Source organism: Bison bison, unplaced genomic scaffold, assembly GCF_000754665.1.
Source record: "Bison bison bison isolate TAMUID 2011002044 unplaced genomic scaffold, Bison_UMD1.0 scf7180017864330, whole genome shotgun sequence".
Classification (NCBI taxonomy): domain Eukaryota; kingdom Metazoa; phylum Chordata; class Mammalia; order Artiodactyla; family Bovidae; genus Bison; species Bison bison.
The window spans coordinates 5,117,189-5,142,771 of NW_011494902.1; the positions used below are offsets into that span (position 1 = coordinate 5,117,189).

The following is a 25,583-nucleotide window of genomic DNA, read 5'->3' on the forward strand; positions in this document are numbered from 1 at the left end:
TTCTGAAAGAGATGGGAATACCAGACCACCTGACCTGCCTTTTGAGAAACCTGTATGCAGGTCAGGAAGCAACAGTTAGAACTGGACATGGAACAACAGACTGGTTCCAAATAGGAAAAGGAGTACGTCAAGGCTGTATATTGTCACCCTGCTTATTTAACTTCTATGCAGAGTACATCATGAGAAACGCTAGGCTGGATGAAGCACAAGCTGGAATCAAGTTTGCCTGGAGAAATATCAATAACCTCAGATATGCAGATGACACCACCTTTATGGCAGAAGGTGAAGAGGAACTAAAAAGCCTCTTGATGAGAGTGAAAGAGGAGAGTGAAAAGTTGGCTTAAAGCTCAACATTCAGAAAACGAAGATCATGGCATCTGGTCCCATCACTTCATGGGAAATAGATGGGGAAACAGTGGAAACAGTGGCTGATTTATTTTTTGGCCTCAAAATCACAGCAGATGGTGATTGCAGCCATGAAATTAAGAGATGCTTACTCCTTGGAAGGAAACTTATGACCAACCTAGATAGCATATTGAAAAGCAGAGACATTACTCTGCCAACAAAGGTCCGTCTAGTCAAGACTATGGTTTTTCCTGTGGTCATGTATGGATGTGAGAGTTGGACTGAAGAAAGAAAGCTGAGCGCCGAAGAATTGATGCTTTTGAACTGTGGTGTTGGAGAAAACTCTTGAGCTCTTGAGAGTCCCTTGGACTGCAAGGAAATCCAACCAATCCATTCTAAAGGAGCTCAGTCCTGGATGTTCATTGGAAGGACTGATGCTGAAGCTGAAACTCCAGTACTTTGGCCACCTCATGCGAAGAGTTGACTCATTGGTAAAGACTCTGATGCTGGGAGGGATTGGGGGCAGGAGGAGAAGGGGACGACAGAGGATGAGATGGCTGGATGGCATCACTGACTCAATGGACATGAGTTTGAGTGAACTCCGGGTGTTGATGATGGACAAGGAGGCCTGGCGTGCTACGATTCATGGGGTCTCAAAGAGTCGGACACGACTGAGCAACTGAACTGAACTGAACAGTAGCATATTGCCTACCTTTTGACCTGGGAACTCATCTTCTGGTATCATATCTTTTTGCCTTTTCATACTGTACATAGGGTTCTTGTGGCAAGAATACTAGAATGGGTTCCATTTCCTCCTTCAGTGGACCATGTTTTGTTAGAACTCTTCACAATGACCTGTATATCTTGAGTAGCCCTGCACAGCATGGCTCATTGCTTCATTGAGTTATGCAAGGCTCTTTTCCACCCACTACCCACTGACAAATTAGAACCTTGCATCCTTATCATGAGAGATTCACTTCTACTATAGCATCATCCTACTGTGAGGCTCTAAGGTTAGTGGCATTGTTTTCAATCTCACTAGTTAGATCAGGAAATTGTGGAGCAGCAATCTGTCCTATTTATGTCTCTACCTTCTAGCACAGGGCTGACCAATAAATATTTTTGAATAAATGAATGAACAAATGCTAAGCCTGACTTTATTACCATCCAGTTTCATTTGGAGGAGTCAAGTAGGAAGACACAGTGGTTCTCTGAGAAGATGTTACATTGCTGTTCCTGTCAGCATTCATTTCTCAAGCAGGAATCAGTGTCAATATGATATAATATAGATATAGATATTTTTCTGCCTGATTTGCATTTTAGGGGTATGTTTTGGTTGAGCAGTTCTAACATGTTAAGAGGAATCTTGGGCTAGGTTAGAGGAAGAGGTAGACTTAGCCTTTTGGTTCATGGCGAGTTGTTCCCCCTTGTTTTTTAATATTGGAAAAAGTGCTCTATAATAAAATTGGAGCACGGATTGGAGCAGGAGTCCTTGTTTAACTTGTGTCCTCACCATTCTACTCAGGTCCACTTTGCCTCCCCACCCCTTTTTCCGAACTATCATCTAAGATATTTTGCACTTTCTTTCTGATTGATAGATTGAAACTGCTCCTCGTCTGATCTTCTCTGTAAAGCCATTTCTGCTTGCAACAAATCACTTCATTCCTTCACAATTTCAAGTTTCACTTTATGAATTCTGGAATAAAATACTTTTGAGTAAAGAATATCAACAGAAATATCAAACAGCCTATTATATAGAGGAAGGAGGGTGATTTGGGGGGCCCCTAAGAGTGTGTGCTACAAACATCAGAGTTTAGATCAATGGCTAGATTAGGCTTGTGTCTTATCTGTGAGCAATCCATCTAACTAGGCAATTGCACCCTGTGTGTTTTGGCCTCAGCAGGAGAGTAGGCCACTGGGGCTCTTTACTTTGATGACCACTAGAATGAATGCTACTGTGGGCTATCAAGTTGGTCTTGGGGAACCAGCTTCTAGCTTAAAAGGTACCCTTAGGGGATGAGGAGGGAATATACTTGTTTGCCTTCTAGATTTATGGAGAGTACTGTTAATATTATAGTAGAATGGTGATGGTAGAGCCTATGGTTGAAATGTTTGGAACCAGAGACACAGAGAGGGCAGTTGCTGGGCCCCAGTGGGGGTTAGAAAAGAGAGCTGGCTCGAATTTCAGATCTGTAAGAAAACACTGTCATCTGGATCAACACCATATCTTACACATACATGTGTAAGTTATGTAAAATCTCAGCATCCAGAATCATTAAAATAGGTATATGAAGCTTTTGCAGTCTCTCTTGAAAATATCCAAGGGTGGAGAGGGGAGAAAATGTGGCCAGAAAATCTTAAAATTGTTTTTTTTTTTTTAATGTTTAAAAATTTTATTGAAACATAGTTGATTTTCAATGTTATGTTAATTTCTGCTGTACTGCAAACTGATTCAGTTATACACACATATATTCATTTCATATTCCTTTCTATTAGGACTTCCCTGGTGGCTCAGATGGTAAAGTGTCTGCCTACAATGCAGGAGACCCAGTTTCGATCCCTGTGTCAGGAAGATCCTCTGGAGAAGGAAATGGCAACCCACTCTAGTACTCTTGCCTGGAAAATCCCATGGACGGAGGAATCTGGTAAGCTACAGTCTATGGAGTCACAAAGAGTCGGACACGACTGAGTGATTTTCTTTTTCTTTCTTTCTTTCTTTCTATTATGGTTTATCACATAATATTGAATATAGTTCCTGTGCTATACCATAGGTGTTTATCCATTCTATATAATAGTTTGCATCTGCTAATCCCAAACTCACAGTCTTCCCCTTCCTGACCTTTCCTACCCCTTGACAACCACAGTTCTGTTCTCTGTGTCTGTGAATCTGTTTCTGCTTTGTAGGTATGTTCATTTTTGTCATACTTTGGAGAAGGCAACGGCAACCCACTCCAGTACTCTTGCCTGGAAAATCCCATGGATGGAGGAGCCTGGTAGGCTGCAGTCCATGGGGTCGCTAAGAGTCAGACACGACTGAGCGACTTCACTTTCACTTTTCACTTTCCTGCATTGGAGAAGGAAATGGCAGCCCACTCCAGTGTTCTTGCCTGGAGAATCCCAGGGACGGGGGCGCCTGGTGGGCTGCCGTCTATGGGGTCGCATGGAGTCGGACACGACTGAAGCGACTTAGCAGACTCCACATATACATGATATCATATGGTATTTGCCTTTCTTTGTGTGACTTAATTTCACTTAGTATGGTAACCTCTAGGTCCACCCATGTTGCTGCAAATTGTCCAGAAAATTTTGTTCTTTTCTTTCTGTAAATTCCCACAGGCTTCTTGTGACACTCAACCTGAAGAAGTTTTCTTTCCACTAGTCTCTCTGGGGACTGTCTGTCTAGCGAGCCTCTCTTTACAGGGCACGGTTTGCGATGTAAGACAGAAGGGGGAAAGATTGCAACTTGGACAATTTAAAATTATGTTTTATCTTTATGACACATACTTTGCTGTATTTCAAGGGTGTGTAGACTACTGCTATGATTAATATACTAGAAATCTGTTCAGTGGGTCACTGAATTCATAGACACTTTTCATCATTTGCATTTTCCCAATAGGTATTAAAAGGCAAGTGCTATCATGTAGGTGGTCTAGGAAATTTTCAGTTAAAACAAAGATTTTGTTCTCAAAAAAGGTGGAGGCATCTATTAGTTGGATTGGGCCACTTTTATTTATTTTTTGAATAACTGTCTGAAGTGTGTTTCGGTGCTTTAAATATATTTTAACTATAATTTTTTTTTCTCCTGATTTGGCTTAATCAGTACCAGGGTAAATGATCTCATTCTGTGGTGTACTTGTAACACAAAGTGATTGATTACCTGGAAAAAATCTCTAATGAATGGTGGCTCTAGGCAATGATTATCAATGGCTACACAGACAGTAGGTTAAAGTTCATGCAGAGACTTTTTAGTGGGTGAATCACACTGACATGATCTAAACTCATTCATATCACAAAAAAGTGCATCAGACATTTTTTCCCTCCCCATGTTAGGCAGTAGGTCATCACAGCATTGTTTATAGCGTCTTGATGCTAAAAATATTGAACTTAAATGTAATAAAACCTCTGTATCTACCTACCCATTTATAAAAAATACAAAGGAAATTTGGGTAACACCACAGGAGACATTCAATCACTGGACATAAATAGCATGGAGAAGAATGGGAGAGCAAACTGGTTTGGATTAATCAAGCAAATGCTATTTGTAAACTTGGTTTGGATCCTGATTTCAATAAGTTAACTATAAAAATACATTTTTGAGACGATCAGAGAAATACAAGGGAGGTTATATGGAGATAATAAGAAATTCTTGTTAGTTTTGTTGAATAAGATAATGGCTTTGTGTTGAAGTTAAAAAGAAAAGAAAAAACCCAAACATTCATAAATCCATGCTGGAGTACTTATGGGTGAAATGATAGGCAATCTGGGTTTTGAAAACCAATATGAAAAAAGGTGGAAAGTAGAGATGAAATAAAAATGGCAGAACCGTTGATAATTACTGAAGATGAGAGTAAGTATTTGGAGTTCATAGTCTAGTCTTTCTAATTTATATATGTGAAAATTTCCATAATGAATGGTTAATGAAACTGAAACACATTCTAGTATTTGTTTGAAGGCCTCAGAGAAATGAAGCAGAGGACATAAATAATGGAATAAACTATGCCTCTAACTGATGCATCCATTTTTCTTTTTTTATTAAGGAGGTATTTTGTGGGTGTTTGTGGGATTAAGAGGTGGGAATGCAATAGACACAGGTTCAAGCTGTCTTATTTGAAGGGAACAGGAATCCAGAGAAGAAGGTGGTAATTGCTGGTCAGTGGAGGAAATGTAGAAAGGACAGTGCTAGTTTAACTGGAGACTGCTGGATGCTGTGATGTGAATGTTTGTTTTCCCCTCAAATTCACATGTTGAATTCTAATGCACAATGTGATGGTAATTCAAGTTGGGGCCTTTGAGAAGTGATTAGATGATGAGGGTGGAGATTCATGAATGGGATTAGGCTTAAATAATGGGATAGAGCTTCCTAGGCCCTCCTGCCATGTGAAGATGCAACAAGAAGTCTGTGACCTAGAAGAAAGCCCTCATCTGACCATACTGGCATCCTGATCTCAGACTGCTAGCCTCCAGAACTGTGTTTATTCTTTATAAGCTACCCAGTCTGTTTTTTGCTGTTGTTGTTATTGTTTTTGGTTGCATTGGGTCTTTTGAGGGGCATGCAGGCTCCTCATTGCCTTACAAGGGCTTTCCTCTTGTTGCGGAGCATAGACTATAAGTGCTTGGACTCAGTAGTTGCGGCAGGTGGTTTTTCTAGTTGCAGCATGCAGGCTTATTCACCATGTGGCCTGTTCCACTACCAAGATTGGTTCTGCATCTCCTGCATTGGAAGGTGGATTCTTAACCACTGAACCATCAGGGAAGTCCCTAGTCTGTGGTATTTTGTTACAGCAGCTAGAAGATACAAATATATTGGGCCATGTTTAATTCAAATATGTTTTACTTTCCTGCTAAACTTGAGACCAGGGACTGTCTCAGCTATTGGCCTATCCTTTGTGCCTGCTAGAATATCTGGGAAAAGATTGGGCCCTTAATAAATATTGACTTGATGGATGATTAAACTTCAGTTGATTGGCACCCCCTTTTGTATGAGTGACCTAGATAAGGCTTTAACAAATAACCAATGCAATGAGTAAGTTGTTCTAAAACAAATTCTTAGTGTTGGAGAGAAAATGGTCACTATTAGGTGTCAGGAATATTATGCCAAATAAATACAAAGCATCTTCATTATAGCTAGGCACGGGGCTATTTTGGAGATGGAGTCACTGTACCTCTTTGCAGCCTCATGAATTCTCATTATCATTTTCCTGGTTATAATGAGCAAGAATATTGCAAAAAATACTACTTTCTTAGGGACAGTATTACCCATGTGGAGACACAAGATTACCTGAAACGAGGAGACAAAAGGGGCTTCAATAAAATTACTTCCTATCAAGTGTAATAAACATGTACAATAAGTTATTATTAAGGACCTTTGAGGCAGGCCACATTAATGAGATATGGAGACACCTAAATTAGATTTCAAGTAAAAAAAAAAAAAGAGAGAGAGAGAGAGCGATAGCAAGAATAAAGATGAATGTAAAAGAGAAGAGGAAACTGGGAAATGAAGAAAACAAAAAGCAGGTCTGATGAAAATTGCCCTGCCATTCTGTGGCAAGAGTGAAAGCAAATCTAATGACTTTCTCTGCTTTCAGTTTTAAAAATAAGAGACACTTCTCAGATATGAAATGTGGTCCATTATCTGTCAATGGTGTTCTGAGTTGTCTTCAGGCAGCAAATATATGCCATAAAATAAACTTTAAACTCCCCACCCCCTCCTTTTTTTTAGGGGTGGCACAAATCTAGTCTGTTTGGAAAATTGGTTCTTCATGACAGTTTTCTGCTCTTGCAAGAAAAATTCATTGATGAGTGTGATGTGTGTGTATGCCTGTATGTAGGCTGTGCTTCATGGATTTTATGATGAACCCTTTTTTCACATTTCAAGATCTTTGAAACCAAGGTGTGTGTCAAAGTTTAATTGGCAGCATCTTTTCTGTCTTGATGGCTCACAAAATAACGTTGCATATTATAATTGACCACATCTTATGTTGTGAATTTGATTTATTTAGTGGCAGGGTAGGGTGAAGAAAAAGGAAAAGGACAGAAGTAGGAGAAAATGTGATGTTACTTTGTAGTAATGGCATAATTTAGAAAAAACTCTTTTTCACATCCATTCCTAATATTTGTATGACTGGGGATAAAAATGGCATTTGCTTATATTCTTTGGATGAATCCATGAAAATTGTTAAACTCTTCCTTCTGAACTTGTTTCTCCCAGCCTTTTCTGCCTCTCATACATGCATAATTTTAGCTTGGTTCGAGGTCCACATTTACATCTTTCTAAAATGTGCCCATGACTTAGATCAACTGTTAGTTTGAGAAGAATCAACCATGAAAAAAATCTAAAGACAGCATCAGGTCTGTACTCTAAGGTAGGACAAAAATGTCCTTAATATCTTAGAGAGTTCTAGTAAGGCCAGATACATTGATGTGTGCACAAGCTGTGCTTCTGCTTCTGTTTCTCATTTCTGGCTTTCTGGGCACAGGCTCACACTGGATGCTAAGCAACTGAAGGCTTCAGCCCTGCAACTATGAAATAAAGGGGCATTGATTATTTCCTAGAGGAGGGAGTTGCTTTCAACGCTTTGAAGCAGTTCCTTTGATCCCTTTCTGCAGTTGTAGGTCCTGAGGATTCCCACTTAGAGGTGAGGGCATTAACTCTCACGGGCTCAGTGGGTGTGCCATTCGTCACACAGAGCGGGAGAAAGTGCCGCTGAAAAACCAATGCCTCCGCAGCTCAGGAGCCTTGAATATCTTCTCATGCTGGATCAGGCATCTCTTAATCTAGTTTTGATTTTGTGATACAACTGAGCTCAGATCAGTGGGTCTTAGACTATGGTTCTGGTTGGATCAGCAAGGTGGCACTGCTCGAGGCTATGGGGCAGAGAGTACAGACATGTATCTGAATATTGGCTGCTGACAATCAAGCAGTGAGTTTGGAATATAGGTGACAGAAAGCAGTAGCATGCAGTCTCTGGCGCTATCTTTCACCCAAACAACAGGTAGAAATTCAGTGAAAAATACTCATCAAGTCAATTGAGCCAAATTAGGATAGGCAAGGTTTAAGAGTTCTGGGCATATACTCATTGAACACAGAAGAAGTGGTGTGATGTTTGCCTGCCTCCTATGCAAATGTTCTTTTATGCATCTGTATAGTTACCAGTTTCATCAGACCCAATCTTTCCTTGCCAGAAACCAAACAAAATGTCATCTCTCTTTTGAAGAGATTTCGTCATTGACAAATACATAATTTCACTTACCCAGTGAGAGAAATGTTGACACTGACAAGAAGATAGTACCTTTTACCTTCAAAACTGTTTTATAGGAAACAATTTAAGCTAAAAGAGCTTTTTCTTCCATTTTCTCAGTTTTATCAGCAATGATTACTCCCTTTGCCGCTCTGCCATGTCAACCTACATCCAAAGTACTTGAGATTGATCTGATCTGTGTCTGGTTTAAAATGAAAATTATGTATTCCTGGGCCAGGTTTTAGAGTTGGGGCGTCTATGGGGGTTTGGGGCAAGGTTTGGGGTCCTGGTAAGCTGTGAGGGGGTGGAGGTGTGTGAAATCTCAGTGCCCGGAGAGCTGCCTCTCAGCATCATCACCACATTGGACAAGGTCACTGCAGGGAAAAGAGTCATCCCAGGTCCCAAACAAGGATGTTTATGAGATAAGCAAGAGCAGTAAGTTTGGCTGGAAAGAGCCAAAGAGAGGAATAAGGGAATGGGCCACCCATATATGTTCCCAGCTAGAGGCAGATGCCTTTGTGGTTTGGAGTGCACTTTAGGAATCACACTGCTGCTGCTGCTGCTGCTGCTAAGTCGCTTCAGTCGAGTCCGACTCTGTGTGATCCCAGAGACTGCTTACCTTCAAATCCCGCTTCTCCCCTTACTTGACTCTGTGACCTTTGTGAGCTAAGAGCTCTCTCTGAGCCTTAGTTCTCTCATCTGTGAAATGAAGATTATAATGATTCTGATGTCACTGGAGGCTTTAATGATCATGCATATAAATCAGTTAGCTTAGTTCCTGTCACATAGTAAGTGCTCAATAAATGTTACATGAACTTTTTTATTCCTTCATCAATCATATTGGTCTTTCTCATCAGACTATGAACTCTTCTGGGATGAGAATTCTTATTTGTTACTTTACTCTCTTGTGTCTTTCTTCCCCTCTCAGCAATCTTAGCAGAGCCCTTAAGATGGTATCTCTCCATGCTTCCTTCACCTCCTCTTTTCCTATTTCCCCTAAAACATCACTGGCCGCTCTTCCTCAGTTTTCTTTGCTTCCTCTTCCTCCTGCACTTTATCTCTCTTTTCCAGCTTCTTCCCTGGGCTTCTCCATATTTATTCATTCTCTCAACTCCCAACATTGATATCTCCTGAACTGGCCTCTTTTCTGAGTCCCAGACTCACAGAGGAGGATTGTTACTAGATATTTCCCACTGGATATTTCCTGGATAAGTCCAATTTCAGAAACCAAGAGCTCAAAATCAAAACTTGTTCATCTTCGCTTGCCAAAGCATCTCCCTGATGACTCCATTATTCCTGTAATTTCTCCAGCAGAAACTGGATAGTGCCGTCCATCTTCACTAGCCCTATTTTATCTGTGAGCAAGTCCTTTTGCTTCAGCCTCCAGACAATCTCAGGGCCAGCCACTTCCATCCACCTCTGTTGCCACCACTCTAATCTAGGCCATCTTGGTCTCTTCTAGAACACTACAGCAGCCTCCTAACTGTTCTCCCTGTCTCTGCTGTTGGCCTGCAAGAGTCCATTTTACATGTGCAGCCAGAGAATCTTTTAAAGACAAATCTTTTAAAGACATTATTCCTTTAAGTGTAATCCATCATGGCTTCCTTTGCACATAGCACAAGACCTAGAGTCCCTGAAGAGTACACAGAACTCTGCAGAATGGGGCCCCACCTGTTTCTCAAGCAGCCTGTCCACCCTGCTTTCTGCACTCACCACTATCCAGTCACGTGAGCCTGTTTCATGCTCTGTATCTTTTTATGAATTATTTCTGATACTTGGAATCCCTTTCCACCACCTTCCATGTGTGTGCTCTCATTCAACAGAGATTGTCCTGAGTATCAGTGTGGGCCATGTGGGCCGACCTTCCCCTAGTTCTCTCTGTTCCAGTCTCCTTATTATTTCCTTCATGCATTGCATGCATGCTAAGTTGCTTCAGCCATGTCTCTTTGCAACCCTGTGGACTGTAGCCCGCCAGGCTGCTCTGTCCATGGGATTCTCTAGGCAAGAATACTTGAGTGAGTTGCCATGCCCTCCTACAGGGATCTTCCTGACTCAGGGATCAAACCTGTGTCTCATGTCTCCTGCATGGCAGGAGAGTTCTTTTTCTTTAGTGCCACTTGGGAAGCCCTCATTTCCTTCATAGAACATTTCAATTTGCAATTTGTAATTCTTTTATTTAATTGTTTTGTGTCCTTTTTCCCCACCAGGGCACAGGGATCACTTCTGGGTCTTTTACCATGGTTTCCCCAAACCATAGTGCCTGGCACATTAGTTAGACTCTGTAAATACCTGGTGAATGAATGAAGCCAACAAAGTGCTGGATAGCCATGTACTGAGTGAATGAGCAAAGCTACTGAGATCTAAAATCTTGTGACTCTTTTTAGGGATGATGGCTTTGTTCCATGGGGCAGGAGAAAGACTGGGGACATTGGTGCAGAAAAACAGAGTTCAGCTTGGAGCTCTGCCTCTTATTAGCTTTGTGAAATAGGAAGTGTTTCTTAACCATTCAGCTTTCATTTTCTCATCTGTAAAATGGGGGTTAGACATCCTTACCTCAAAGGCTGTTATGTATGTGAATCCCCTGGCATAGAGCTAGCATGGGATTAGCACTCAACATCTGGCCACTTACTTCTTTCCTTCTACCAACAAAACTGGAGCTGCAGGCATCTGTGAGCTGATGAGAAAGGCCATTTTGGAGAAGAGAGAACTTCCAGGTGCCAGCTGCCTTCCCCACTTACCCCCAGGTCATATTACATTAGGAATCTCAGACCAGCCATTGCAGGAAGCACACTCTAGCAGCAGAAGTTGCCAATTATTGTGGGACATACAAGATAAGTCATTGCCTTTGCTTGTCCTTCCTTGGGTTTGCTGACTTTGAATTGAAGATTCTCAGATACTTCTGTTCAGAATATGACTATATTTCAGAGTGAAATCCAGTGTCATTTTTTTTTCTTTTTCTAATTTTCTCAACTTTGTTTCTCAATACCCTCCTAATTCCTACCTCCATTACTAAAAACTCTGCTTGGACATATACTAGAGTCCTCTAAGAGCTCCTGACACTATTTCATTAGGTGGCACTGTCTCATTTGTCTAAAAATCTGCTCTCTGCTCTTCATTCATCAGCAGAAGGGTTGAGCTTTTTCTGGGGTCCTAACAGCTCCTGCTCACTTGACTTCTGGACTTCTTCCTTTCCCTTTTCCATAACCTCCTTGTCCCTGTTCCTACCATCCTTCTGTTTTTCTCTCCATCCCTCCTTATATTTACTGTCTCTTACCTGAGTGTTCCCTTCATCTTTTTCTTACTCCGTGGTCCTCCTTGAGTAGCATAACTGGTAGAGAAGATACTTGGGTGCCCCTTGTCACCACCCTGGGTCTGCTTGAGATTTCAGCCATGGCTTATGGAAGACAGCTTTGGGTCCACTTTGCTTCTGTGCCTCAGAGCCTTCTCCATTGCAAAGGCAACCTGGAAGGAAGGGGGAGTTATCACCCCAGAGGCAACTCTCAACCACAAGGGAGGAACCTTGGGTCTTGGTGACTCACTGGATTTAGCATTTGAGTGATGAGGATGGGGTTAGGCTAACTGCCAGGTTGTTGAGTTGGGGGAGACTGGGAGAGTCCCAGGGATGGAGCCAGTTGTCAAGATAGAGGGTGGAGGCAACATATCAAGTGAGGGCAAGTAACCCCAGGGCAGAAATCACTTTATTTAACTTTGTACTCCCAATATTTAGCATAGCACCAGTGTCTAAGTGCTCACAAAATGTTTACTGAAATAGGAAACCCATTTCTTCCTGTGTCAGTGTCTTTAGGGAAAGGTTTGATTGGTATGGCTTTCTTTAGAAAGCCAGGAGCTGCTACCCAGACTCTATAATATTATCCTGAGATATTAACATATTTTTCTCTTTTAATATTTGTTCCATTATAGCACAAAACATCAGTATGAGAGTCATAAAACTGCTATTTCCTTGTCATTTATCAAGCCATTTTGGAAGTCATTTGCTTTTGGGAGGATTAATCTTCTAGAAGATCAGTATTGCATAGTATTTTGGTACGCATCCTAAGTGATTCAGCAAACGTAAATTGTTTAGCATTTACATATCACTTATATTCTCCAGGAGTGCAACATTAGTTAATTCTCATGATACTTAGGGATAAGAGTCAAATCCAAGTCATGATTTGTATATGTTTCAAGTTTATAAGTGTTTTCTGTCTGCCTTTTTTGTCAGTAGCTATTTCACTTTTGAGCACCAGGACTTCTATTTAATTTTGTTTATCGCATTCTTCTTGGACTGGTAAAAATGTGACAGCTTTTGTTTGATGCTCAAAAGCTGTTTGAATAGCTGATCTCAAAGGTCCTATCCTGCTGGGAATTAGAGGTTGTTCTTGGAGTTGGAGGCTGATTTCATTGTCAGGGGATAAAGCAGGAAGTTGCTTCATGAATGGCCGAGTTGTCCTGGGTTCTAGCTGCTCCCATCCCTGGGGAAACATCAACTAGGCTTCACAGAGACACAGCCCCTTGAGTGGAGAAAGTGTGAGCATTAACCCAGGAGTGAATGCTAGTATGCTGCCCTGTGACATGCTTGACTGAGACATGAAGGAGAATGCCCTGGAAGTCATGTGCCCCTCAAGGCAACTACAGGGAGCCTTGGCTGCCTTACTGAGGGTCAGCATGCTGAAAGGCTGGGAGACAGCTGACTGCTGCCTGGAAATTCAGCGCACCACCTAGAACAAGGCACAGGAGCAGAGGCCACAGACATTAGATCAACCCAGGTATAGAACAGGGAGGCCTGTCTTCTTCTTGCTGGTCCAGCTTGTGGCTATAGCTGACGTGAACCATTCCAACACAGACCAGAATAGATATGAACCCCAGCAGAAGGAGGTGGGGGCTGACTAGATGGACACCACTCTGTTTTAATACCATGAAGAATCCCCTTGTATCCAGATGCTTCCCAGAAGTTTGAGGGGTGAACTTTGAGTCTAAGTCAATCTTTACCCCCCAAAGTAAGCCTTGAATTAGAAGAGACCAAGTTATCTTATGCTGAAGGATTAAACATTTTCTATAATCAGCAGAAATGATCAGCAGAACATCAAGAGCTAAGCTGAGATGGGTTACAAGTCAATTTTTAAATATCAGTTTTGCTAATTTTATAGACTCTCATGATGATCAAACATTCCATCAATTATTTGTTATTATACCAGTAAATGAGGAAATTGAAGCTCAGGGTAGTAATAACTCACTTGAAGGCACCCAACTAATATAGCGTGTACTGTTTTCTAAGCCAGGTCTGACCCCAGGTCTATCTGATTTCAGGTCTGTCTATCCCAGGTCTCCCTGACCTCAGACCTCCAGTCTGATATTTGCTCTCATCCTTTACCCTAATGGATTATTAGTGCTTCCTAAACTTTCACACCAAAGTGTTCGTTAGGTACAGAGGATGGCTGCATAGCCATCGGGTGATGGAGAGTGGGTGTATGAGGGTGAGGACTGGTTAGAGGTTTCATCAGAAACCAAAGGCAATATGGAATTTCTTTGAATCTCCTTTTTTTTTTTTTTCCAAAAATTATATTTGCTATGAAAAACTCATCCATTTTGTATTCTGCCACATGTCTACTTTTGAAATGTTTTAAATTATGTAACATTTAGAAAAATGAGTTTTCTCAGATAAGCCATCTTTATCCTCTGGCTCCAAGTATAATTCGGCCAACCTTGGTGAACCCTCCAGGGTACATGCATCCTAATTTGCGAACCAGTCGGTTGTCTCAGGCAGATACAGGGTGGCAAGACAAAGGATTCATGTAACAAAAGACAGCTAAAGCAAAATTGAAAACATTTGGACCACAGTATGAGTAAACAAAGAAATAAAGTGTATGCGAGAAAGAGAGAGCGAAGGAGAGAAAGACAGAGTCTGAGATAAAGACTGAGAGCTAGAGAGAATAGGCAGAAGAGGTGGATTGAGACAGAGGGAGGGTATTGATTGTTGGTTGATTGGCCCAGAAGGTTAGCTCAGGGTGTCAATGGAAGTTATTGGTTTTTGTGCCCATGGGCCTGTGTGACTGATTAACTTTGTAGGTTAGAGCTGGAGGTGCCTGGGACTGAAGTTGTTAGTTGGGTCATCACCCTGTCCTGGTCATGTCTGGGAGGGGCGTGGGTCTCTGGATGGGCTGGGCGAGAGGACCTGTCCTCAAGAGATGTGGAGCTAGAGATTGAATTCTGTCTGCACGTGTGTTCTGGTCTTTAGAACTGCTGTCTCACTGCTCCTCTCTGTTTCTGGGGATATGTGTTTATTCATCAAGTAATCTTCTGATTCTTAGTTTGTTTTCCAGAAGGGAGTACCCTAATTATCAGACATGAATATTCCATTGTTGGAAAGATTTTCTTTCTTTATTGTAAGTTGATAAATTGGCATCCCAGTTTAACAACGCATCTCCTGTAAATTTTCTTAGCAAACATCTGCTCCCAGAGGGAGAACACATTTGGGTGAACAAGAAGTCAGGTTTTGCATCTTTAAAACTGAGGTGCAGCCCCTTGAATCCATGATAGTACCTGTGGGCATGAAGAAGGAATCTCTCTGAGGCCAGGTCTGAGCAGCCAGCCAACTGATTTTACCCATCCCTTTCAATAACATCTTCCTCTAGGGGGAATAACCTTGTGCATAGTTATGGACACACTTATGAAAATGTTCATTCTGTAGTAAGCAGAGGACTGCAGATAGAAAAATGACATGGCATTTTTACTTAGAAAATTGGCAAAGTAATGATACTACATGTAGCATTGGGGCGGGTATATAGAAAACTGCCTTTTCATACTGCTGATGAGAGTGTAAAGTAGTTTAGTTTTTCCCCACACCCCCTTTTTCTTATGTGGTAAAAGATTTAAAATCTTCTCTGCCCTTTGATTCACCAATTCTACATCCAGGAATTAATCCTGAGGAAATAATAACTGTTTGGCTTATAACAGTGAAAAACCATACATCCCCATGACACATGCCCTTCAGTAGAGAGTGGCTGAGTCGGTTATGGTTCATATATATGATGGAATACAACAGGCCACTAAAATGATCCTGTAGCAATCAACTCACAGACAGTGACAGATATCCTTGATTCAGTTGAGTCAAAAAATATTGGATAATGTATTCAATATAAGAAGTCCAATTCTATTTTAAATATCTGAGAATATATACGTGTGTGGATGTACCCATACATGTGTTTGTATATATGTGCATATGCCCATTTACAATGGCGTCTCTGAGAAATGGGACGGTGACTGCTTCCAGTAGAAACCCATCTGGTCCTCATCCTTGTTGAGACATCAGAAGATCCTTTGGTATTAGTTCATTTAGTCTACCTAACCTTGCCTGCCTGGAGAAAGAAATGGCAATCCACTCCAGTATTCTTGCCTGGGAAATCCCATGGACAGAAGAGCCAGGTGGGCTACAGTCCATGGTTTTGTGAAGAACTGGACATGACTAAGTGACTAAACAACAAACCTGCCTGTCATTCCTGTGTTAGTGGTCTCTTGTTCGTGATTTTCCTAGACCTGGCCAGGATGGCTTCTGGCTTCTACTCTAAATTTGTGTCTGTATTCCTCTTTGTTCCACTTTTGCCCCATATTCCCCCTGCCATCCTCCCAAGGTGCTCATACCACTGGGGTTTGATTCTTCACTGGTCCAGGAACATCTCCTTTAGTTTCCTGGCTGTGGTTGTTCTTTGCCAGGCTGGTGCCTTTTGGGACTTGACTTCATTGCCCTTCTCATGGTCCTTTCAGCGATGTGTATGCCCATTTAGCCAGCTTTCTGCTATAGTTTCTTAGCCACCTGCAGTGAGGCCATGCCATCTGTCTGGCATTTGCTCATCCCTAATGTTTTTTTCCATCTCTCTTACCATTCCCACTGCCCCCATGCTTTTGATTGTCCACATGGCAGGACCTGTCACTCATTCCTGGAGAACGTCCAGGATGTGGGATTGAGTGGCAGTGAGCTCGCCTTCCATGTGGGAGAACTGGCTGAGCTCCAAGCAGCTTTGCAGATGACCCTGTCCTGTTGTTTTCTATTAAGCGTGACTTGTGTCTGGGATGGATGACATTGTCCTTCCATGGAGAATTGGGCTTAACCTGTGCATGGAAAATGGCTTCACTGATGGGTGGAACAATTGGACTGAAGGGGAAAAAAGTTCCAGAAGCCAGGAATGGTTTAATGCTGTGCTTTGAAGGCATTACCCAAACTCTTTCTTTCTTTTTCATTTAGGATCTCTACTATTTGCTCAAGAAGCCCTAAGATGTCATTGGAAGGAAGGTACCAGAACCACAGTCATCTTTATGAAGATGAAGCTAAGTGTGAGTAACAGTTCTTTGACTTATGATCATCTGAGGCAAGTTGCTTACCCTTTTTGAGTTTGTTTCCTCACTTTATAAAAAGAAGCTTAGTAATAATAGTAGTAGTTATTAATACTTACTATGTATTTACTATAAGCTAGTTACTCTGCTTAACACTTTAATCCTCCTAACAAAAATACAGTAGATTCCATCAATTTTTCTTTTTATGGGTTGGGAAAGGGAAATTTTAAAGAGCTTGCATATCCAAGAGCAGACAGCTTGTGAGGCATGGGGCCCAATATTTGAACCCAATCAGCCAACTACCAGCCCACACTCCAAGCCAATACTATTTGCCTCTTCTATGGACCAAAGTAGGTGAAGGGCCTCATTAATGCCAGCACACACCAGGTGCTCAAAAATTGCCGCTCTAAGAGCCATCCTGGGTTGACAAGTGGTCAGAGACTCTCCTCTGTATAGGTATTCTCTGACTTTACAGCTAAAACCCAGAAAGGGGCTGACTGCCTCTGTCCATCTCTTATCAGTGGCTGTAGGCTGCATCTTTCATTCCACAAGTGACAGTGAGCAATGAACTTCCAATTTATGATCTCCCGCTTTCATCATGGAGCCTCCTGTCCCATGCTCCATCAATCATTGTCACTTTGAATTTTGGCAGTGTTTTACAAAATCAACCTGTGCTGATCTTTCCGTTGGCTTAAACCTCATGCGTTGAAGATCTATGCTTTATCTTGTTTCCCTGCAATGGGTGCTGTACCACATAGAATCAACAGACCTCAACAAACACATCCAGGACAATGGCTATGACATTGACTACTGCCACAGTTCATGTTACCCCGCTACACGGGCATCCACTGTGTGGAGCATTAAGTGCTGAGTTCAGAGGTCTCAAACTCAAATTCCTGCCGGGCCAGCAGCTTAAATGAGGAAGCAGGCCAGGTAGATGGTGACCAACCTAGAGCCCATGGTCTCAGTTAAGAGGCTGCTCTGAGCTCTGGCCAGGTGTTGCCAAGCTGGATGGTAAGCTCACTTTTGTCAGATCTTTGCCTTTCTCAAGAGAGATTATAAATATGAATTTCTATGTGCAATTTCTCAATGTAAAATGTTGGCCCAAAATATTCACATTAAAAAAAACAACACCTCATCTGTGAGCTATATACCATTTGTTTTTACATTCTCTGACCTAGAACCCTTTTAGGTCACTGAATGAACACTATGCCATCATAAGAGTATAAACTGTGATCCTGGGAAAGTGGATCTAATCCAAAGGTTTCAGTATCCGAGTTCTCTAAAGAACCATTGTCGAGTCATTGCCATTTACAGAGGCAGCCTAGGATCTAAAAGGGCTCACTAGAGGCCCACACTAATTGCTGTGGTCTCCAGGCTCATTCCAGGCTCCTGTCCTGGGTTCCTCATTCTTGTTTTTGTGGCTTTAACATTCCTGTGCTTGCTTCTGGCCTGATTGCCTACCAGCCAAGCCCAGTTGCACGCATCAGCTCACTGCAGCTCTGCAGAGCTGAGGCTTTAGAAACCCAGGTGGGCTTCATGAGCCCCCAGGGCCTCAGCTTCTGATATCTGTGCTCCTCCTGCCCAACCAAACAGCCTGACCATCTTCCCACTGGGAGTGTTTGAGGTAGAAACATGAGTAGAGGCTAACTGTGTCAAATAGAGACTGTGTTCACACACCACACCCCCCAAGGTTGCACAAGGACCATGAGCCAAGATCTCACCCAGTGCTTCTGGGGCCCCACAGGGTGTTCCCAGTCAGTCCTCACTGGATTCAGCCAGACCTCCTGACTACAGTGAGCTCTGTAGAGCTCCGAATAGCTGGTTTGATGGGATGTGGGTGTGGATGATTTCCGATCTGTCTGGGCTCCTCACCTGGGACTGGGTTAAACATTGACATGAGAGCCTAAGGCAGTGGATTTGGCTGAGAGGGAAGGCAGAGTTATGTTCTGATGGGAGAGAGGTCTTTTCTGAGGCCTATGGGATCTGGGCGTTTGGCTTCCAGTGCAGTGATGGGTTGTAACAGGTGCTTTAGAATCAAAGGTATGAATAATCGAGGGTATTCAAGGCTCATTTTTGAGTCAATGTCAGGGCCTGGGCCAGGCCAACTTTAAGGTTCTCTGGTCTGTTAGAGTTGATTGCATCATTTTGCAACCTGAGTATTGAAGTTTTCTGTTTGATGAAGACTCAAAGCTTCTCCATATCTTCCTTATTTCACATTCTCTCTGGACCATTTGCAAGTATTGACCAGCACTGAAGCTAGCAAAGCCAAAACATGTTAGTGGATACCTGCAAAGCTCACACTTTCAGGAAAAAACAAAACCACTGATATATAGGATTTTTAAAATCTGAGGATTTTTCCAACCAATGAAGTCCTTCCTTCTTACTGGTAAAGCTGTCAGAGTCATTTGAAGCTGCTGGCCTGTGGCCAGTTGGCACAAGGAGCACAGCTGTGCTTCTCTCCCTCACCATGTTGGGCAGATATGGTGTCCTGTGATCACATAAGGTTGGTCCGCCTGGGCCGATTTCCCCTTGATCGTGTCTTGGTGCCCAGATTTCATTCACAGAGCTGGAAAGGACAGCATCTGGCGTTGCAGAGCCTTCAGGCTCCAGGTTTGCATTGACCACAGCTGACAGTTTTTACTTTGACTAGTGAAACAATCTTCTTGGTGTCTTGGTATTTCTCTGTGAGGCATCATCACGAATTTGTGCAGAATGGAAGGTTCATGACATTGATTTGTTGAAATGAGGTAAGAGAGTTGCTGGGTCCTCAAACAAATAGGCATTTTAGTGCCAAGTTCAGGGGTCAGCGATGATCAATTGCTCATTCTGGGCTCAGGAGGGAAAGGGTATCTAATGATAATGAGTGGGACCTGAGCTTTCACTCTTTTTCCCCGGAAGCAGTCAATAGTAGCTAGGTCTGGACCATCACCCTCTTTGACTTGGCCCTCTATCATTCATTCTCCAAATATTTATTGAGTGCCTGCTTTGTGTCAAGGACTATGCTAGGTGCTGGAGAATAGAGTCATGGTTAAGAAACATCATTACTATCCTTATGGATCTTTCATTCTAGTTGTGGAGGGCAGTAGATATGTAAGTAAATGATGTCACAGAATTCCATCTGCTTATAGAACATTCAGTAGGCTAATGGGATAAAGAATGGCTGGGGAAGGGCTGCTTTGTGAGAGCTGATCAGTGAAGAGCACTCCAAGCGAGGGCAGTGGGAGGGCAGTAATGTTTAAGCTGAGACCTGACCCATGAGAAAGAGGCAGCCATATGGAGATCATAGGAAAGAGCACTGGGAGCAGAAGGACCAGCACCAGCAAAGGCTCTGAAAAGTCACCATACTTGCTGTGTGTGGGGGCAGAAAGGGGACCCACACAACTGGGGAGCAAAGGAGAGGGTGGAGGAGACAAAGTCAGGAGAAACTCAGTTCAAGTGGGGCCTTATGAGCAAGGCTAGCAATATAGATTTCACTGTGATTGCCTCTTTCCTCCACCAGGAAGGGAGATGCTGGATTTAGAAAAATAATGTTAAATGTAGACTCATGCATGGGATGGGACAACTATCCTTATTAGTTGCATGTCCCAGGTTTATACCAGAGTGGCCAAATCTGTGTCCAGACCTGGGTCTGTGGACTCCAAATTGTGTGCCTTTCTGCCCCATCCGCCATGCCTCCCTTTCTCCCTGACACTGAAGAGAGGGGTTGTGTGTTATAGATGATGTGGTTATGGAAGTCACCCCAAATGCCCACTGAGATTGCATCAGGCTCTGAGCATCATAGTCCCCATCACATGAAGAAGGCTTGCTGCTGCTGCTGCTGTTAGGTTGCTTCAGTTGTGTCCGACTCTGTGTGACCCCAGAGACGGCAGCCCACCAGGCTCCCCTGTCCCTGGTGGGCAAGAACACTGGAGTGGGTTGCCATTTCCTTTCCAATGCATGAGAGTGAAAAGTGAAAGTGAAGTTGCTCAGTCGTGTCCGACTCCCAGCAACCCCATGGACTGCAGCCTACCAGGCTCCTCCATCCATGGGATTTTCCAGGCAAGAGTACTGGAGTGGGGTGCCATTGCCTTCTCCAAAGAGGGCTTAGGTGAGCACAAAGCCTTCAAATGGGTGTTACTTGTGAGGAAAGTTTTCATAGTCTTGCGGGTAACAGGGCTAGGAGAGGATTTCATCACAGTGTCAAAATAATTGAAGTGAGGAATAATTTTATAAGGAATAGTAATTGTTACCTGTTTTCACTGAGGACAGAACAAGACATACATTTCTTTTAAGTAGGAGTTCTTAACTGTTGTCTTTAGACTTTGAAGGGATCCATGAAAGTGGTTGTAGTGTCTACCAGTTATTTTCCGTACTTCAAACATCTATAATGTCTAATGGAACCACTTTAGCAGAGTCTACTGTGTAGCAGAATCTATCTACCAAAGTCAAGCAATCCCTCTGCCAGAGTACTGGGTACCAGATGCAGAGTTCTCATATATATTCTTCAAAAGAGAGGTACCAGAAGATTCAGAGCAGTACTATTCAAAATAGCCAATACCTGATTTCAATCCTAAAGGAAACCAATCTTGAGTATTTCCTGGAAGGACTGATGCTGAAGCTCCAATACTTTGGCCACCTGATGCCAAAGAACTGATTCACTGGAAAAGACTCTGATGCTCAGAAAGATTGAGGGCAGGAGGAGAAGGGAAAGACAGAGGATGACATGATTGGATGGCATCATAGACTCAATAGAAATCAGTTTGAGCAAACTCTGGGAGATAGTGAAGGACAAGGAAGCCTGGCATGCTGCAGTTCACGGGTCACAAAGAGTCAGACATAACTTAGATACTGAACAACAGCAGCACACTAGTTGTTGCTGTTGTGCACAGACTATGCACTAGGCACTGAGGATGAACGACCTTTAATTATGTGTCTTCACTTTCACTTTTCACTTTCATGCACTGGAGAAGGAAATGGCAACCCACTCCAGTGTTCTTGCCTGGAGAATCCCAGGGACGGGGGAGCCTGGTGGGCTGCCATCTCTGGAGTCACACAGAGTTGGACATGACTGAAGCGACTTAGCAGCAGCAGCAGCAGCATCATGGATCTCATCAAACGTTTACTGAAAGTGGCCACAGGGGAAGAATACATCATGTAAGAACCATTTACCCTGGAAGTCAGGATAGGGATTACGGTTGAGTAGGGGAAGCATGGTGACTGGAAGGGAGGTCAAGTCTGCTGATGCTGTTCTGTTTCTTGATCTGGGTGCTGGTTATGTGACTATGTTCAGTTTGTAAAGATAAATTGAGCAATACACTTTTGATATGTGTGCTTTTAATTTTAATCAAATTAAAAAATTTAAAAATGCTTAATGCAGGTTTCATGATAGCCATTGGTGGTTTTTATTACATGCCCCATTAAAAATAACTTTTCAACAGATAAGATAGGAGAGGAAATTAATTGTTGTTGGAAAAATTGTTTGGGGAGCAATACTTTTTAAAAATGTTGGCCCAGTGCAGGGCAAAACTGATGGATGGATTTTCTCTAGGGACCTTTTGTGAAAGCTTGGGGACCAGTGGGCTGAACTTTCAAAGTAAACTGTCTCATTGATGGTGTGTTCATTACCGAGGGAATTGGTGGCAGGCTTGTGGTATTTTCATGAACATTTTAAGATAACATTGTCATTCTAAGATGACTTAGATTCAGACCTTGCAAGACATAGGGAGATGGGTTAATGATCTTTCTCAGGTGCATTTTTTAGACTGGAGTTTACTATTCAGTGAGAGAGAGGTGTGGGTTCCAAGTTCCTCTGGGCTCCTTCCCTTCCCTCCATCTGGAGAACTGCAGGTGTCCATCCCTATTGTCCAATTCTCAGCTGCCACCTCCCGGTCAGTCATTAACAAGGAGGACCTTACATAAGGGGAGAAATCATATGTGATTGAAAGTGAATTTGTCATGTGGATCAATGAGACAAAGGGCTTATGTTCTGGTAGGACCCTGGCTCATTGCTCCTCTTGGCAACTGGGCAACCTTCCACCATCTGGCAGCTACCCCTTGCCACCATCTGCCAGCCAACCAGCCAATCTAGGCTTCCTGCTTGTTGTGTGACTCAGTGGGGAGGTTCAGATAGTCTGTGTAATGGATCCAGTCCATCCTGGTTTTGCAAAGACAGTGCCAGAGAGGGGTTGCTGCAGGTGGTGGTTGGGAAGTGAGAAACCACCATCGCTCTCCTCTTGCTCCATTGAGCTAGTTCCACAGCTTCACTCTGAATGCCTGGAGGAGCTGAGGCACAGCCATCTTATTTAGAAGGACTAACACACCCAGATGCCGGGAAGGAGGTAGAAAGGGTCCACAGCCAGAGGCAGCTGTCTTCTGCAAGAGTCATGTGACAGTGAGAAGAGTTGAAGAGTCTCCTGCCTAGGCTTTGGACCCCAAGACTCGGGCAGTGATGCAAACTGGTGAGACCCTGATATCCAGAAGCCAACCTTGTCTTTTATCTGAGTGTCCACTCCTCCCCTCCCTGACTCAGGAGGTAAATCCAGATTACTTCCCAGCCAAATGTAGGAGTCCACGTCTTCTTGCTAATGATTGGTTTAGGGAAGAGAATTTATCCCAAATTTAGTCAAAGAGAAGAGAGGGCAAATATATTGGAGGATATCTCTTCCCTCATTCAAAAGAGTGGCTTCCTTGTCTTGTCTTGATGTAACCCCTGAAATGGCTGCAGCCATGTTGTGACCATGAGGATAGCAGGTCTGGAGATAAACTGACACATTTTGGCTGCTTAGGAGAGAGATGAAAAGAACCTGGATCCATCTTGGTACCACAGAATCCTCAAAATAAACAGTCCTGAGCTGTCTACCTCTGGACTGCCCGTGAAGGGAATTGTTTAAGCTTACTCAGTTTGAGTTTGGGGTTACTTGCAGCCCAAACCTCCCCAGTTAATCTGAAGCTTCAGTCCAGCTTTTCCTCAAATGCATGTGCATGTTGTCAGTTTCCAACTAGATAATTTCACTTGGATATATCCTGTGAGCCATTATTTTTCAGGTCCAAAATATCTAAAACTTACGTATGCATCTTTTCCTCAAATTTGTATTAAAATTAGTAATTTTTGACTTCTCTTACTTTCAATCTGTTAAATACCACACACATGTATACACATAATCACATAATCTTGTTTTAATAATCATATGCAATAAAATGTTCTATTATTTAGGGAATGCTTACTGTGTGGCAGGGTCTGTATTAGGAAGTTTATGTGGATTTATAGAGATTATTACAAATCCTTACAACAGCACTGCAGGATAGACCATTATATCCCCATTGTATGTATTAGAAAAGCAAAGCTTATAGATGTTAGGTAACTTTCCCTAAGTCACACAGCCTATCTCAGGTGAACGGAGATTTGAACACAGTAAAAGCTTCCCCTTATGAACACTTCTCTTCTCTCATCACCTATTCCTTTGGGCCTGTCTTGTATCTCTATTTCATTCCTCTCCCACTGTCACTCTTCAGGTTTAGGCCCAGTGTCTCTTGTCCGGACTTGCAGTGGAAAAAGATTAGAGGCTTCTTTGCCTCAAATCTTACCTGCACATTCCTGCTATACTGATTTCCCTCCGACTGTAGTCATTCCACTTTTCCACTTGAAAATCGCCAGTGATTTATCATCATCTGTTGCAGCTGTCACGGTGGATGGCAGGTAATATAAATGTGTAAAGTCTGTTGAATGTATGATACTAGGCTTTAAATGGCTTGCATTGGGACCATATACCTTTGCAAAAACTGGGCAGTTCAAGTAAAAAGCCATCTTTTGGCTACCAGTTTGTAACCAATGGCCTTGAAGACAAAATCCACACGTTTTAATCTTGGCATTTGAGTCATCTAAAACTGAATCCACAACTAACTTCTCCTTGTCATTTCCTGGTTATCATCTTTCTGAAGCCTCTCATTCAGACACACGTGTCTGCATTTTCCCTAAATGGTCTTGACCCCTGTGCTGTTTCCCATCACATTGTCCCAGGACTTTTGGTCATTTGTTCTTATCTATTACTTGATGGCCATGACCCAGCTCTAGTCTCTCTTCCTTGACAAGGCACTTTGGAGATCACATAGGGAAGACTCTCTGGGTTGAGGACTCAGGTCAGGCTCTGAGATCATCCTCACTGGGTATGTGTCACTCTTTGGTTTGAACTCTGCTGGTGACGAAGAGCTCATCACTTGCTAAGACGGTGCAGGCCACCACTGGCAGCATTGCCTGCTCTACGTCCTGCTGGAGGTTGAGCCAAGTCTTATCATCCCAACATCTACCTTTTGAGGTCAAACGGGACAAGTCTGCTTTTTCACTTTGAATATTGAATGAATAGCAGCCGTGCCCTAAAGAAGCTTTTGGCTTTTAGTAATGGAGAAGGCAATGGCACCTCACTCCAGTACTCTTGCCTGGAGAGTCCTGTGGATGGAGGAACCTGGTAGGCTGCAGTCCATGGGGTCGCTGAGAGTTGGGCACGACTGAGTGACTTCACTTTCACTTTTCACTTTCATGCATTGGAGAAGGAAATGGCAACCCACTCCAGTATTCTTGCCTGGAGAATCCCAGGGACGGGGAAGCCTGGTGGGCTGCCGTCTATGGGGTCGCACAGAGTCGGACACGACTGAAGCGACTTAGCAGCAGCAGCAGCAGCAATGGTGGTCAAACCCAACAAGGACAAAGTAGGGAGAAATTCAAAGGGATATAGTTCACAGGGTAGGAGCCATTTCATTGAAAAGCCTACAGAATAATTGTGTATGTATGTGAGAGACAGAGAGAAAGAGAGAGAATGTATATGTGAAAGGGGAGGTCCTTATGTAGAGTGGAGTTGGGTAGTTGTGAGTATATGTGGGGGGTGGGTTCAGGGACTTGGGAAAGGAGTATAGGTTTTCCTTTTTTCCCTTGAAGTGTACTTCAAGTGATGTGTTAATTTCTGCTGTACAGCAAAG

At 42.9% G+C, this 25,583-nt stretch overlaps 1 long non-coding RNA gene across 1 annotated transcript in view; it reads left to right on the forward strand.

Annotated features, from left to right (window-relative positions):
• The first annotated feature begins 2,949 nt into the window (after positions 1–2,949).
• Positions 2,950–25,583, forward strand: part of LOC104998493 — a 50,028-nt gene continuing 27,394 nt past the window's right edge. Inside the window, exons 1-2 of the long non-coding RNA XR_826474.1 lie at positions 2,950–2,990; positions 16,543–16,631. This is a non-coding gene — a long non-coding RNA (uncharacterized LOC104998493). The remainder of the gene's footprint in view (positions 2,991–16,542; positions 16,632–25,583) is intronic.